This window comes from Equus przewalskii, chromosome 13 (assembly GCF_037783145.1).
Source record: "Equus przewalskii isolate Varuska chromosome 13, EquPr2, whole genome shotgun sequence".
Classification (NCBI taxonomy): domain Eukaryota; kingdom Metazoa; phylum Chordata; class Mammalia; order Perissodactyla; family Equidae; genus Equus; species Equus przewalskii.
The window spans coordinates 32,730,583-32,744,524 of NC_091843.1; positions in this window are offsets into that span (position 1 = coordinate 32,730,583).

Sequence of the window (13,942 nt, forward strand, 5' to 3'; positions counted from 1 at the left end):
TTATGGAACTAGAAGGACACAAGGAGTTCATCTCGGAAGACAAGGTCCTTTCAGGGCTCTACTGAAAAAGAAAGTATGTGTGTTCTGGCTGCGTCCCAAGTCACAGATCTGCTGTGAGCTCCGCATAAGAGCTCTGATTGGCGCCTTTGCCTCTGGTGAATCAAAGGGTCTGGCCGAGGGAGCAATTCTCCCTCACGGGGCGTACATCCCGGTTTTCAGTCCCTGCTCTCCTTTTCTTCCTCTCTCTAGCGGGAGTAAGAGGGCTTACTATTTAGCAAACTCAAATCCTTCACGTTTTGAAGGATGCGGATGTTCAGCAGCCTACAAAACTGAACTAAACTTACAGAAATCACTTCTACCTTCCAGTTTCTACAAGTTTTCCTACCCACAACTCCACATTTGCAAATTTGGTGCCTGTCACCAGATGGGGAGATCCAGCTTATTCTCTCCTGTGGTGATAGCTGAATAGCCCCTGTTAGCTGGAATAGCTTATTTTTCTTTTAATGACTGGCAATTGAGTTAACATCTGTTGCCAATCTTTTCTTCTTCTTCTTCTCCTCCTCCTCCTCCTCCTCCTCCTCCTCCCCAAGTCCCCCCAGTACATAGTTGTATATTCTAGTTGTAGGTCCTTCTAGTTGTGCTATGTGGGACGCCGCCTCAGCATGGCCTGACAAGTGGCTCCATGTCTGCACCCAGGATCCGAACCGGTGAAACCCTGGGCTACTGAAGCAGAGAGTGCGAGCTCAACCACTCGGTCATGGGGTCGGCCCCTGGAATATCTTATTTTGAAACACGTATATCTTCAGAGATATGTTTCTATCTGTGGCAAAAGTACAAAGGTAAAGGAATAAAATATTTTACTTTATTATTAACTTGGCTTTTCCTTTAACTCTTTGCTCCTCCCCACATATTTATACTTTTTCTTTTTCTGTTTTGGTATGTATTATAGTCTTGTTTTACATTCTCTCTGCTAGGGCTCCTTCATTATGCTTCACTTTGTGGGGTTTTTTTCATCTAATCTGCTTAACTTTAAAATAATCTGTTTTTTAAACAGGGTTAGCACACATGATAATATGTTTCCTGGCCTTCTGCCACTGCCCATCACCCAGCTCTCTGGATTTAAGGTTTGTCTCTTCAGGAATGTGCAGAACTATTCTGAGTAAAGATAAAGTAAAGAATTCAAAACTCTTCCCCAAGAAAGGCATGCACAGTGATTTTTCATACCTGTACAGTAAAGAGGATGAGTAAAGCATTTCCTTTGAGCAGTAAGAATGTTAAAATTAAATAATGCTCAGCCAGATTTTTCTACCCCCACCCTAGAGTACATATCAGTGGAATTTCCACAGTGTGTTAATCCGTGGATATTTCGCCAATAAGTCTTCATGTCACAGGTCTGGGAATTGAATCAAGGAAAAAGAACGCATGGATTTCTCCCCAGATTGTGAAAGATCTCTAGGTCCAGTTCTAAACAACTACATGGCCAACACACATGCGGTCTCAAGTGTTTACTCAGAAAACGTCATGTATTTCAACTTATACGCCTTTCAAAGTACAAAGGAACCCGATTCACTAACCATTGTCACGGTCTTGGCAGGCAGGAAACAGAATACCACTCATAGGGTTTAACTGAAGAGACTTTAATAAAGGAATTATTTATGGGATAACTGGAGCCCACAGAGGATGCTGAAGCTTCAGGGACTGGCAACAGCAAGAAGACATTTCCATCCCTAGAGATATAAAGGACAGGGCAGAAAGGGTGTTGTGGTAACTCAGTGAGCACTGGAGCTGGGAGAACAGGCTGCGTGGCAGGAGCTGGGGTCACAGAGGAGTGTGGCCAATTGGCAGTGGAGAGACAACAAAGGAGCATGCAGAAAATATTCCAGCCCCTCTCCCTTCCTGCCTCTCATCTCCTGCTTCCATTGGCCAAACCCAACCAGCAAAGCTGGCAGGCAAGGAAGCCGGGTGAAACAGTCCACGGATCATTCTCCTGCACAGAGAAGGGTGGCGGGGAAGGGACCATTGCAGTGGGCAAATGGAAGACAACCAGCACTGAAATTAAGAGCGATCAGGTTTGAAATTTGCTCACAACTATATTTTTAAGGACAATCTGATTCAGTTGATGAGACTTTGGGGCAGGAGTGGTAAATGGCTTAATTTATTGTGAAGAGGCACTTTGGTCTTCTGAGGGATCTGGCCATGATAAGACATGAGCTGAGCCCCATCTATGGGAATTCTGTTGACCTGATAGAATGATAAAAACGTTTGAGCGGAAGGGATCTTTTAGAGAGCATCTAACTCAACCACCACTCTTTAAAGACAGAAAAAACGAAGCTCATAATCTTCTTTCCTTCCTTCTTCATAACAAGACAGATATTTATTTGATTGCCTTTTGTGTACCAGGCCCTGTTCTCACGTTAAGAATTCAACAGTGAGGAAAACAAAATCCTTTTCTCACGGAGCTTACCTTCTAGTCGGGGGAGAGAAGTAATAAACAACAATAACAAAATGTATATTAGGTCAGAAGGGGATGTGTGCTATGAAGAAAAGTAAAGCAAGATAGTAGAGAGTAAAGGAGAACAAGGGATTGGGTTTCTCCTTTAGAGGGTAGATGAGGAAGAACTCTCCGATCGGCACCATTTGAGCAGGGATCCAAAGAGGAGGAGGGACAAGCCATGTGGACATCTGGGGCAGAGCGTTGCAGGCAGAAGGAACAGGAAGTGGCAAGGCCCTGAGTGGGAGCATGCTCATTGCAGAGTTCAGTGAGAAGGGGCAGGGTGATGGGAAATGAGACTGGTGGGCCAGGTGTGAGCCAGCGCTGAGGAAACTTGCAGCCCACGTAGAACTTTGTTTCATTCTCAGGGAGATGGGAAGCCATTGGAGGGTACTGAAGAGAGCAGTGACGTGATCTGACTTACGGTATAATAAGATCCCTCTGGATGCCCTGTGAGAGTAGACTGAAGGAGGCCAAGAGCAGAGGCAGGGAAACCAGTGAGGAGGCTGTTGCAATAAACCAGCAGAGGGAGGATGACGGCTGGAAGCAGAGTGCAAGAAGTGGAGGTGGTAAAAAGTGGCTGGATCCTGGATGTATCTGAACATAGAGCTTACGGGATTTGCTGATGGAGGAGAAGGAAGGTGGTGAGACAGAAAATCAAGGATGACTCCAAGCTTTTTGGCTTGAGTATCAGGAAGGGTGGAGCTGACATTACTGAGCTAGCAGAGGAGAAGGTTTGGTGGAGTAGGGGGATAAATGGGAGTTAGGTGAGGGACTTGTAGAATTTTAAAGGCCTATTAAATGTCTACACAAAAAACACTACATATATACGTATACATGTATACGTATACACGTGTGTATGAGTATGAAACTCAGGAGAGGGGTTGAGACAAGGTATAAATTTGGAGATACTATTTAAAGTCATGAGAGGACAAGGTCATCTACAGAGTGAGTATAGCTATAAAAGAGAATAAAACTTAACACTGAGCCCTGGAACACACTAATAACATTAACACTTTAATTTTTATTATTGTTATAGTTAACACTTATTCAGTACTAACTACGTGCCGTTCATGGTGTTAACCACTTCACGTACATTATCTTATTTATTTCTCATAACAACTTTGTGAGAAATTTGCTATTATTCCCAGTTTATAGAAACAAAACTGAGGCTCAGAGGAGTTAACTAGTTTGCCAAAGTCACACAGCTAGTATGTGACAAAGCTGAGACTCAAGCCTAGACAATCTGACTCCAGATGAAGCAGCGAGCCCAAGCTTACATAGCAAGTTTGTGGCAGAAGATGTCTGATAAGCTTCTCTCTATGCTACGCCGCCTCTGCTGATTAAGTTCTTTCTCTTGCATGCAGTCCCTCAAAGAGCAGAATCACACTTGAACATACAGCATCCCAGTGCCAAGCACATCCCCATGCCCAGCCCCAGGTCACACATTTGATCTCATCCCTTCCTCCAACATTATGAAGTGTTCAACTCTGTTCGGAGGCCGAGGTTCTGAATCCTACGTCTTTAGTGTCTCCCTGGTGCCCAGCATAGAACCTTGCCCACAGACACTGCTCCATCGTTGTGGACTGGCTGACTGCAAGTCCACTGTGACTTCACTTGTCTTGTCTTGATGGTAAGGCAGAGCGTGAGAAGGGAATTCATATCCTCATGGCTGAGGTTGTAAATTAGGGCCAAGAAGAAACCCACCTTTGGAAGTCACACAAGACAGAGGACTTCCTCGTTTTAGCTATGATACATTGACTTGTCTAGGAGAATTAGTCATGACTGAGGACATGAACTAGTGGGTAGTCAGCGACCATTCTAGAGGCTATGTTTGGTATCGATGTCCCCTGGGGCATGATTGTCCAATCAGGGCTCCTTTCAAAGAATGGCATTTTGCTGTGTTTTGTACCTAAGCAAGCAGCACAGAGAGCCTCGCTTTAGCTTTCTACCACTAGCCTTCAGAGATGTGGCGGAACCATAATTGGAACCTTTCAAAGAGCTATTTAGATAAACAGACTGTCAGTTCTTGGTTATAAATAAACTGCTATCAGCCATCTGAAAAAGACAAAATGATAGCAATGTACCAAAATGCAAAGGGACACACATCTCAGAACGCCAAGCTATCCAGGACCAGTTGCGTAATCTGTAACTTCCACTGCCTCCGTTTCCCAAATTGATTAGGAACAAGGGAGGGAAAACAGCTCTGGCTTTCGAGTCAGAGGGGCCTGGGTCTGACTCTAGCTCTGATGTTCTCTAGTGGTGACCTCGGGCTAAGTGTTTAATTCCTTAGCACTTCATCTTCCTCTTTCACAAAGTGAGGAGAGAGAGTGAATAATTCCTAGTTCATAGAGTTGCTGTGAGAATATAAACAGAAGAGATGTGGAAAGCACCAATACAGGAACTGGGACATAATGGTACTTGGTAAATGATAGCTCTAGTGATCATGATGATGTTGATGGTGGCAGTTATGCTGATAATGATGATGATAGTTATGATGGTGAAGGTGATGATATTGATGGTGATAATGGTAGTGATGATGATGATGATGTTGATGGTAGCAGTTACGGTTATGATGATGGAGATAATGGTAACCATTATGATAATGTTGATGGTGATAATGGCAGTGATGATGATGGTGATGATGGGGTGGTTGTAAACATCAGCATCTAGCATTTAAGGACTTGGGCTGGGCCCATGACTCCGTAGGATATAAACTAGAAGTCTGAGAGAGAATTGCTATTTAAAGAAGAATGTTTAGTGAGATTAAACAAATGCTTGAAAACTAACTACTCAACTGTTCCTTATTATTAACAATGAGAATATTTAATATTTATTCACTGTTCACTTATGTGCCAGGCATAGTACCAGGTAGTTTCTATGTGTTTCATTTCATCCTCATGATACCCCTTTGAAGGAAAAAGTATAATTAGCTCCATGTCAGATTAGGCACCTAAGGCTCAGAAAGGTTAAGTGTCTGATCCGAGGTCACACAGCTGAGAAGAGCTAAAGCAGGAATTCAAGCCTAGGTCCGTCTGATTCCAGAGCCCAAGCTCATAACCACTGCACCGTATTGCCTATGTCCTGACCAGAGATACAGCAGCTCTTCTAAGAGGGAAGAGGTTAGGGTGCTCTGAGATAGAAAAGGGTGCATAGGGCTTATGCTGATGGTTCTTAGGAGAAATTCACACAAATAAATCAAAGTGTGTTTGAGATACATATGAGGGTTTAAGCTAGAGATTGCAAACAAGCAAATCAGAGAGAGATTGTGTCAGTCCCACATGGTATTTCTACATTTAAGATCAGGAACTTTCACTTTTAAAATCCAGATGTCTTGCTTTTCTTAAAACGTTGGATGATCTAGAAAAACTGGGTTGTGTTCCAGAATGGCTTCAATTAACTAGAACAACAGCTAGCTTTGTCTCAGGTGTGTTCTTCAGTTTGTCCAGTGCCCAAAACTCCATGTTTCTTTTCCTTGTAAACTTCACTTGTTTGTGCACCTGGCCTGGCCATGTAGATATCTGAAGAGTGCCCTGCTGTTGAGGCTCCTGCACAGGACCAGGGCACGGTTCACGTTACAGTTAGCAGAGCAGAGGTCCTTGCCCAGTAAATGCCAATGCTGAAGCAGGTGAGGAGGACCCGGGCTTCTCACGGACCATGCCATCTCTGCCTAGGGAAGATCAGTCTGTTGCTACAGCAACAGGAGTTTGCTCTGATCAGCTCTACCATCAGCCAAGGCCTCCTGAGCATCCATTGCCTGTTTTTCCTGCCCTCCTTTCTGGCTGCTGATCATTAGTTCCTTTCTCTCCCTTTTACAGGATTCTTATTCACCTCTCTTGCTACCCGTTGTTTTTACTGCAGGTTTCCTCCTAAACGTGTTTCGGAAAGCTATTTTTTTCTGGTTTAAAAAAAAATGGCTTGTTTTCAACTTTCCACAATTAGTTCCTAAGATCACGAGAGAGCAGGACCCCAGCAAGCCAACACAATATGACCTCCTTTTAAGCATTTTATTGAAAAGAGAGAAGTATAAATAAACATGGAGACAGGAAAACATCTTATCTGTATGGCACTTCACAAGTTTCAAGACAGCCCCTCTCTTCTCTCGTTTGATCCTCAAAACAGGCCAGTGAGGTGGGCAGAGTGGGAGTATCGTGTTCATTTTTCAGAGACTACAGTGCAGAAGTGAAGAACTCTTAAAGGTTCAGCAGTCAGTAGGCGAGAATGTGGATGAGCGCCCAGGCCGGGCCTGGAACGAATCACCACAGGCATAGCTCAGCTCTTGCCTCACCGCAGTTAGTTCACCGCCTTATCATGGACCTTTGCTCTGAGAACTGACGCTGAACCTCAAAGGCCAAGGATCTACTCATTATATTGCCTTTCTTTCCTGCTTCCCTTCCTTCCACAAATGACTATTGAGCACCCACTATGTGCCAGGCACTGTGCTAACCCCAGGCCACACAATGAAGTCAGTGTGAATAATGCCAAGAGAAGATGGCTCAAATGCTACAAGAATGCCACCTGTAGTTGTATCACTTTTTATGATTTTCAAAGCCATTTTCCAGCAGCCCCATGTGCTGAGTGTGTGCCCATTTTACAGATGGTATTTAGGTCCTGAAAAGCAAACTGACATACAGTTAGTAAGCCTTAGAGCTGAGATTCAAACCCAGCTCTTTGGGTTCAATGCTCTTTTCATTTCTGATACTACTAGCACCTAACAGTGCGTGACACACAGTGGGTGCTCAAGAAATGCTTGCAAAACTTAAATTAACCTCACATTGCTTCTCAAAATGACTGAAAACATCTAACACCAGCATTTCCTCTTCAAGGCGGAGAAAACAAGGCCTCTCAGGAACCTTGCAAACCTATTGCTCAGGAAAAGCCAACAATGCCTGAAATTCATCACTATTATTCTCACCTAAAGCAACATATGAAGCCAGAGAGAGAGAAAAGCAAACACCTCTGTGGAGGCAGATAACTGCAGATAAAGCTTTTTCCTAGGTTTGTTGACATTCTTCTTTGCCCAAGGACAATCTGTTAAGAAGAAAATATTTTTCCCTAACTACTTCAAACCACATTCCAGACTTGAGGTCCAATATTGGATAATAAGCAGTAGAGCAAATTGCTTAATTTGTTCATGCTCTTTTTCCCAAGGTGAGTTGTCAGGTCTACATGGGGAAGCTTCCAATAGCTTGCTCTTTGGATTTTGTTCTTTTTGGCAATTTGGTGGGGGTGCATGGGGAGCAGCTTGATAGGAAAATTTTGGCGTGGCTTGGTTCAAATATCGGTATAGAAACATGGGTAAGTGATTCCAGAGCCAATTCCGTGGTTTGAACCTTCTCTGTTGGAGGTCTGGCTGTCCACATCCCTCACTTTGGAATGGTTCGAGAGCATCTGCTGCCTGATATCACTCTCTAAGCTGGTCCACCCTTCCCTGCCGAAGGCCAGGCCAAAGTCAGTTCTCCCTCTGGAAAGGGCAACCTGGATGCTGGTAGGTAACAGAGCTGCTGTCTAGTTCACCAAGTTCATGGCCTCCTCTCCCTTCGCTACCACTTCGCTCCCCTTGCCTTTGTCTTATCCAACCACCTCTCCAGCACTCCCAGAATTAATAGGCACATTGGACTGGTGATGGAAGTGATAGGCAACAAGAGAGTGGATCCTGTAAAACAAAGGATATGGAGCTGAAAGGGAATAAAACTTTTATATTGAACCCTCAGACCCAGTGTCTTTTCCTTTCTTGTTTCCTTCTCTCTCATTGTTTGAATCAGCCGTGCTTCTCCAAGTGTAATAGCTGGACCAAGCAGAATCAACACCACCTGTGAATTTGTCAGAAATGCAGATTCTCAGGTCCCACCCAAGACCCACTGAATCTTTCTGTGTGGGACCCAGCAACTTGTTTTTATCCAGCCTTCCAGATGAATCTGATACACACTCAAGTCTGAACACAATTGGTTTAAGTTCTTTCTTCCTTCCACTGGGTATCATTCTCCTGAATCCCCGCACGGCTCTCTGTCTTCTAACTTTTCTATAAATGGACAAAGATTTTGTGATCACACTACAATACAGAGTCTTCAAACCATAATTTTTGAGATGAGATTAGAAGAAATGTCAACCTTTGAAAATTCAGCTAGCAGTAGTCAGTCACTAAGGTGTGGTGGAGAGAACAAGGACTCTAATATCAGATGGCTCTGGGTTCAAGTCCAACAGATGTTCAAATGCACCACCTGTGGAGCCTGAGTCCAGTTATTCACATCTGCGGACACTGTCTATAAAATGGGGATTAAAAAACCGAAGTTATAGGGGTATTATGAAGACTAACTGAGATAGCCCATGTGAAGTGACTATAACACACTTCAGCCACTCAGAAAACATGCCCTTCTTCATCTCCCCCCACCTCCAGTAAAATCACAATAAAAATACACACACCTGCACCTTGGTGTTCCTCCTTGCCTCTCCCAAGGCACTATCAAACTGTGTCCTGAGGCCAGCCAAAAGACCAAAGTATCTCTCAGTCTGTCTAATGAAGATGCTGGCCCAGCCTCCATCCTCAGGGTTAGAATGTAACCAACACAAATAAGTTATAACCTAGTCCTTTTATTTAATCTAACCTTACAGTGACTGTCATCAGAAAAGGTGGAAGTGAGCATGAAATCTAGAGAACAGAGATTCAGTGTTTAAAAATTTGTTGATATTCATCTAAAACTATCCAACAGAAAGAAAGTGACAGATGCCTTATCAGAATAACGCTAATGATTTTGGCCCCTAAAAATGAGGAGTGGCAGTTCAAAGCTTCTCCATTGTCTGAGCAAAAAAGTCCTTAAACATATTCTCTTCCCTTTGTGCTGGGTCTGCACTAATAATTTATTATTTGCTGACTCCTTACTTTGTGCCTGATCCTAAGCTATTAAGTGATGCACATGCATTAATGCATTGAATCCTCAGAAGTAATTACTATTACCCTCACCCCTAATACACAGATGAGAAAACTGAGATTTAAAAGCTAAAGACAACTTGCCTGAAATGACCAAGATCTGGATTCAAGCCTGGGATTCCACTCCAGAACCTGAGTTCTTAACCACTAAACCTCGAATTCCTAATTCAATTTCCCAGGTAGATTAATACAAGGGAGTGAATGTCCTGAGAAATGGAAAGCAGTATTCTACCCATTGGAAAGTTTTACGCTCCCACTACACATCAGTCAGTTGGCATTCTGATTTATAGGTCTATCTCCAATTAGTTTTCTCCAAGTCGGTGCCAGGACCCTGATAAACTCAGGGACAGCTGCCTGAATAAAGTGTCCAAAGCTACAAAGGTGAGGGTTAGGTCCTGTCCTGAGATTACCTCACCAAGAAATTGTCTACCCAAACAGGCCTGTTGAGGCAGCTAGCCCGCCAGCCAGTTATCTTTCACGCCACCTTAAATGCAGCTCAGTTCAATCACAGCTGTATAATACTGGATAATTCAGAGAAAAATTGAGGATGATTATGTTGGAAGGAGCAGGCTTCCAGAAGCTTTAAGGATATAGTGGAGTTAAACGCTGTCAGAAATTCTAAGTTAAAAATGACAAATAGGTTTCGTTTTAAGTGACAAATGCATCAACTGGTAGTAGTGATTGCCTGGGATCCCGCATTAAGGATTCTGAGGCCACTTTTGGGATAAATAGTAGAGAATGTTGTGATTGATTGGCAATGTCTGCCATGATCACAGGAGGTGGGCATAGGGGCCCATGTGTCTTATATTTATCATCTCTTCCTTGAATGCTAGAATCTCAGACAATATTGACAACTATAGAATGTAGTATCCAATTATGTTTAGATAGAAAATAACATATTTTCAAAAATACTTACCAATGATAAAATTGTGTGAAATCATTGCATGTATTTCATACAATGCAAGTGTACAAAATCAGATGGGAGAGTACTTACTGGTACATGTGCAGACTTCTATTTACTTTTCAGTACTTCTGTCCCCAGAAACTAGTTTCCACCTTAGCATGGTAAAAGTGAAAGAAAAAAATGATTTCCCTGTAACAAGTTTAGGGGTTCGTGTGGGTGCTGAATTTTCTTGTGAACAGAAGTAGATATTGCTTTGGGGACATGCTTCTGTTTATCCGACATAATCACAAAATCATAAATTAAAAATTTTAAGGGAGTAAAAAGCAGTTTGTTCTTTATTTTAAATATTGTGATGGGTGACATATATATTCTGTAAATTGGAAATGTACATAATTTAAGGCCCCCAAAACTGCTTTTGAACTGTCATCATTTGCAGATGATAAGATCATGTACACAGAATTTTTTTTTTAATTTACAGATAGGTTATTACAAGCAATAATTGAATTTAGCAAGATTAGTGGCTGTAATGTCAGTATAAAAAAAAACCCAGCTGTATTTCTATCTGTCAACAACAATTAGAAAATGAAATATTAAAAATACCCTATATAAAGCATCAAACAAGCATGAAATAAGTTAGGACAAATCTAGTGAAGGATGTTTAAGACTTCTACACTGAAAACTACAAAACATTACTGAAAGAAATTAAAGAAAATCTAAATAAATGAAGGGGTCTACCATGTTCATTGAATAAAAGACTCAATATTTCTCTTCCCAAATTGTTCTATAGATTCGAACCAATCTGGATGAAAATCACAGCAGATTTGTCTGTATGTGTGTATGTGTGCAAAAAATTTCACAGGTTGTTAGTGAAGATAACCTTGAAGGAGAAAACTGGAGGGCTTGCATTACTGGATCTTGAGATTTGTTATAAAGCTACAGTAATTAAGAAAGTGCAGTGATGGCATAAGAACAAACAAATAAACCAATAGAATAAAATCCAGAGAAGATTCCCACATATATGGTCACCAGATTTCTGACAATAGTGTCAGTCTGTAATGAGGAAAGGATGGCCTCTACAACAAATGATGCTGAGTCAATTGAATTTCCATATTGGGGGGAGGGGGAGATGAATCATGACCCCTACCTTACACCATCCACAAAAATCAACTTCAGATGGAAAAGGAAAAACAATAATCTTCTAGAAGATAATATAGGAAAATACTTTCATCACGTTGGGATGAGCAATGATTCCCCCAGTAGGACATGAAAAGCACCAATTAGGAGAAAAAAAATTAATAAATTGGACTACGTTAAAATTAAAAACTTCTGCTCATCCAAAGATATTGCCAAGAAAATGAAAAGGCAAACTGCAGAGTGGGAACAGATATTTGCCTTCATCTAACTAACGAAAGACATGTATCTATAATATATTTTCTTTTCTTTCTTTTTAAGATTGGCCCTGAGCTAACATCTGTTGCCAATCTTGTTTTTCTTCTTCTTCTCCCCAGAGCCCCCAGTACATAGTTGTATATTCCAGCTGTAGGTCCTTCTAGTTCTGCTGTGTGGGACGCTGCCTCAGCATGGCCTGATGAGCAGTGCTAGGTCCGTGCCCAGGATCCAAACTGTAGAAACCCCGGGCCGCCAAAATGGAGCACATGAACTATGGGATTGGCCCCTATACTATACTTTCTTAAAACTGTCATAAATCAGTAAGAAAAGACAAGTAACACAATGAAAGAATGGGCAACAAAATTTGAGTAGACTCTTCAAAAAGAGATATGAAAATGGCCAATAAAGCTCTCAAGATCTTACTCATCAGGGAAATGTAACATGAAATCACAATGAGATAATACTACACACCCACAAAAATAGCTAGATTTTTAGAAAGGAACTTGTAATCACAAGCACAAGTGTTGGTGAGAATGTACAGCAGATGGGACTCTTATGTCCTGCTGATGTATAAATTGATACAACATTGAAAATTGTTTGGCATTATCTACCAAAACTAAACACATAAGCATCCTATGATACAGCCAGTTTTACTCTTAGATATATGTACATGAGACATGTATAAGAAAGTTCATAGCAGCATTATTTGTAAGAACAAAAAACGTGGAACAATGCAAATATTCATCAACAATAAAATAAATAAAATATTGTGGAATATTTATGCAATGCAATACTCTACAGCAATGAGAAGAAATGAACATCTGCTTACTCAGCAATGTGGATGAATCTCACCAGTAAGTATATGGTAGAGCAGAAGGAGCCAGACACACAAGAGCACATACTATATGATCTGTACAACTCCATTTATATAAGTTCAAAAACAAAATTTATTGAAATAGAGGTCAAAAGAGCAATTCTATTTAATTCTATTTGGGTGGAATGGGGATCTTTCTGGGTTGCTGAAAATGTCCTATAATTTTATTTGTCTGGTGGTTAGGACAAGGATTTCACTTTAAAAACAAATCTACAGAAATAGAAGTCAGAATAGTGGGAATAGTGAGTTGAAGGGGCAAAGGAAGCTTCTGGGAACTGGTGATGCTACATATCTTGATTGAGGGGGTGGTTACATGGGGCATTCACTTTGTAAACGTTCATCAAGCTACTTGCTCACTTAGGGTTTCTGCCCCTTTCAGTGCGAATTTTTTACCTCAATAAGACTTTGCTTTTTTTTAAAAAAAGCTCTGTATTTGAGGGAAAGTAAGCAGTAAAACCCCTGAATAGTATGGACTGACCATCTTCATTGGTGATAATAATAGAAAATATTTATTGAGCATATAGTATGTGCCAGGTCCTGCGCTGAGTTCTCTATGTGGCCTCTCTCATTAATTCTCACGTGTCACTTGAGGATTGATCCTATTGTTCTCTCCATTTTACAGATGATGAATTTGAGGCTTAGCAAGCCCGTGGGACTTGCCCAGGGTCTTACAGTTAGTAAGCAGCAGATCTGGGATTCCAGCCCTGGTAGTTGTCAAATGAAAAATGGAATTCAAACAATGCTACTTTTAAAAGAATAAAGAAAAAGACAGGGGTGTGTGTCCCTGATGTCTGGTCATGTGCGCACTCAGAAAGCTGCCCACTGTCCACCCGCCCAGTAGATTCACCCTCAGCCTCTCAGGCCCAACAGAAGGATGCCGTAAATTGGCTTTTCCTTCACACGTTGTCGGCCTCCAGGACTGAGGGGGGTGGGTGTGTTTGTGTTGGATCTCAGGAAACTGCTGTGGCTGGCACTCACTGGATTTCCTGTAACTGGAGAAGAGTGATGTAACGGTATTGGACCAGGGTGGAAAACAGGCCTCACCATGAGGAGTGTGTGAAACTGCCCTCTGTCATGCCAGGCCTCAGACGGGCCCTCAGCCCAACCCGCCGTGCATCTCTGGCACACACACCCCTTCACACCTCCTCTCCAAGCCCCCTTGAGACTGCTCGCTTCTAAGAACCCCATGACTGGAAATACTAATGTTTGAGTCATTCCCAAGCACTGCCTTTCACTGAGAACTTAGAGCTGCTCATCAGCTAGAAACATTTCCCCGGTCTGAGTTGGAAGGTAAGATGGGGCTTTTTGCTTGGAGAAATTCTGCAGAGGTTTTTCAGAGACCTTGTGGTGAGTGAC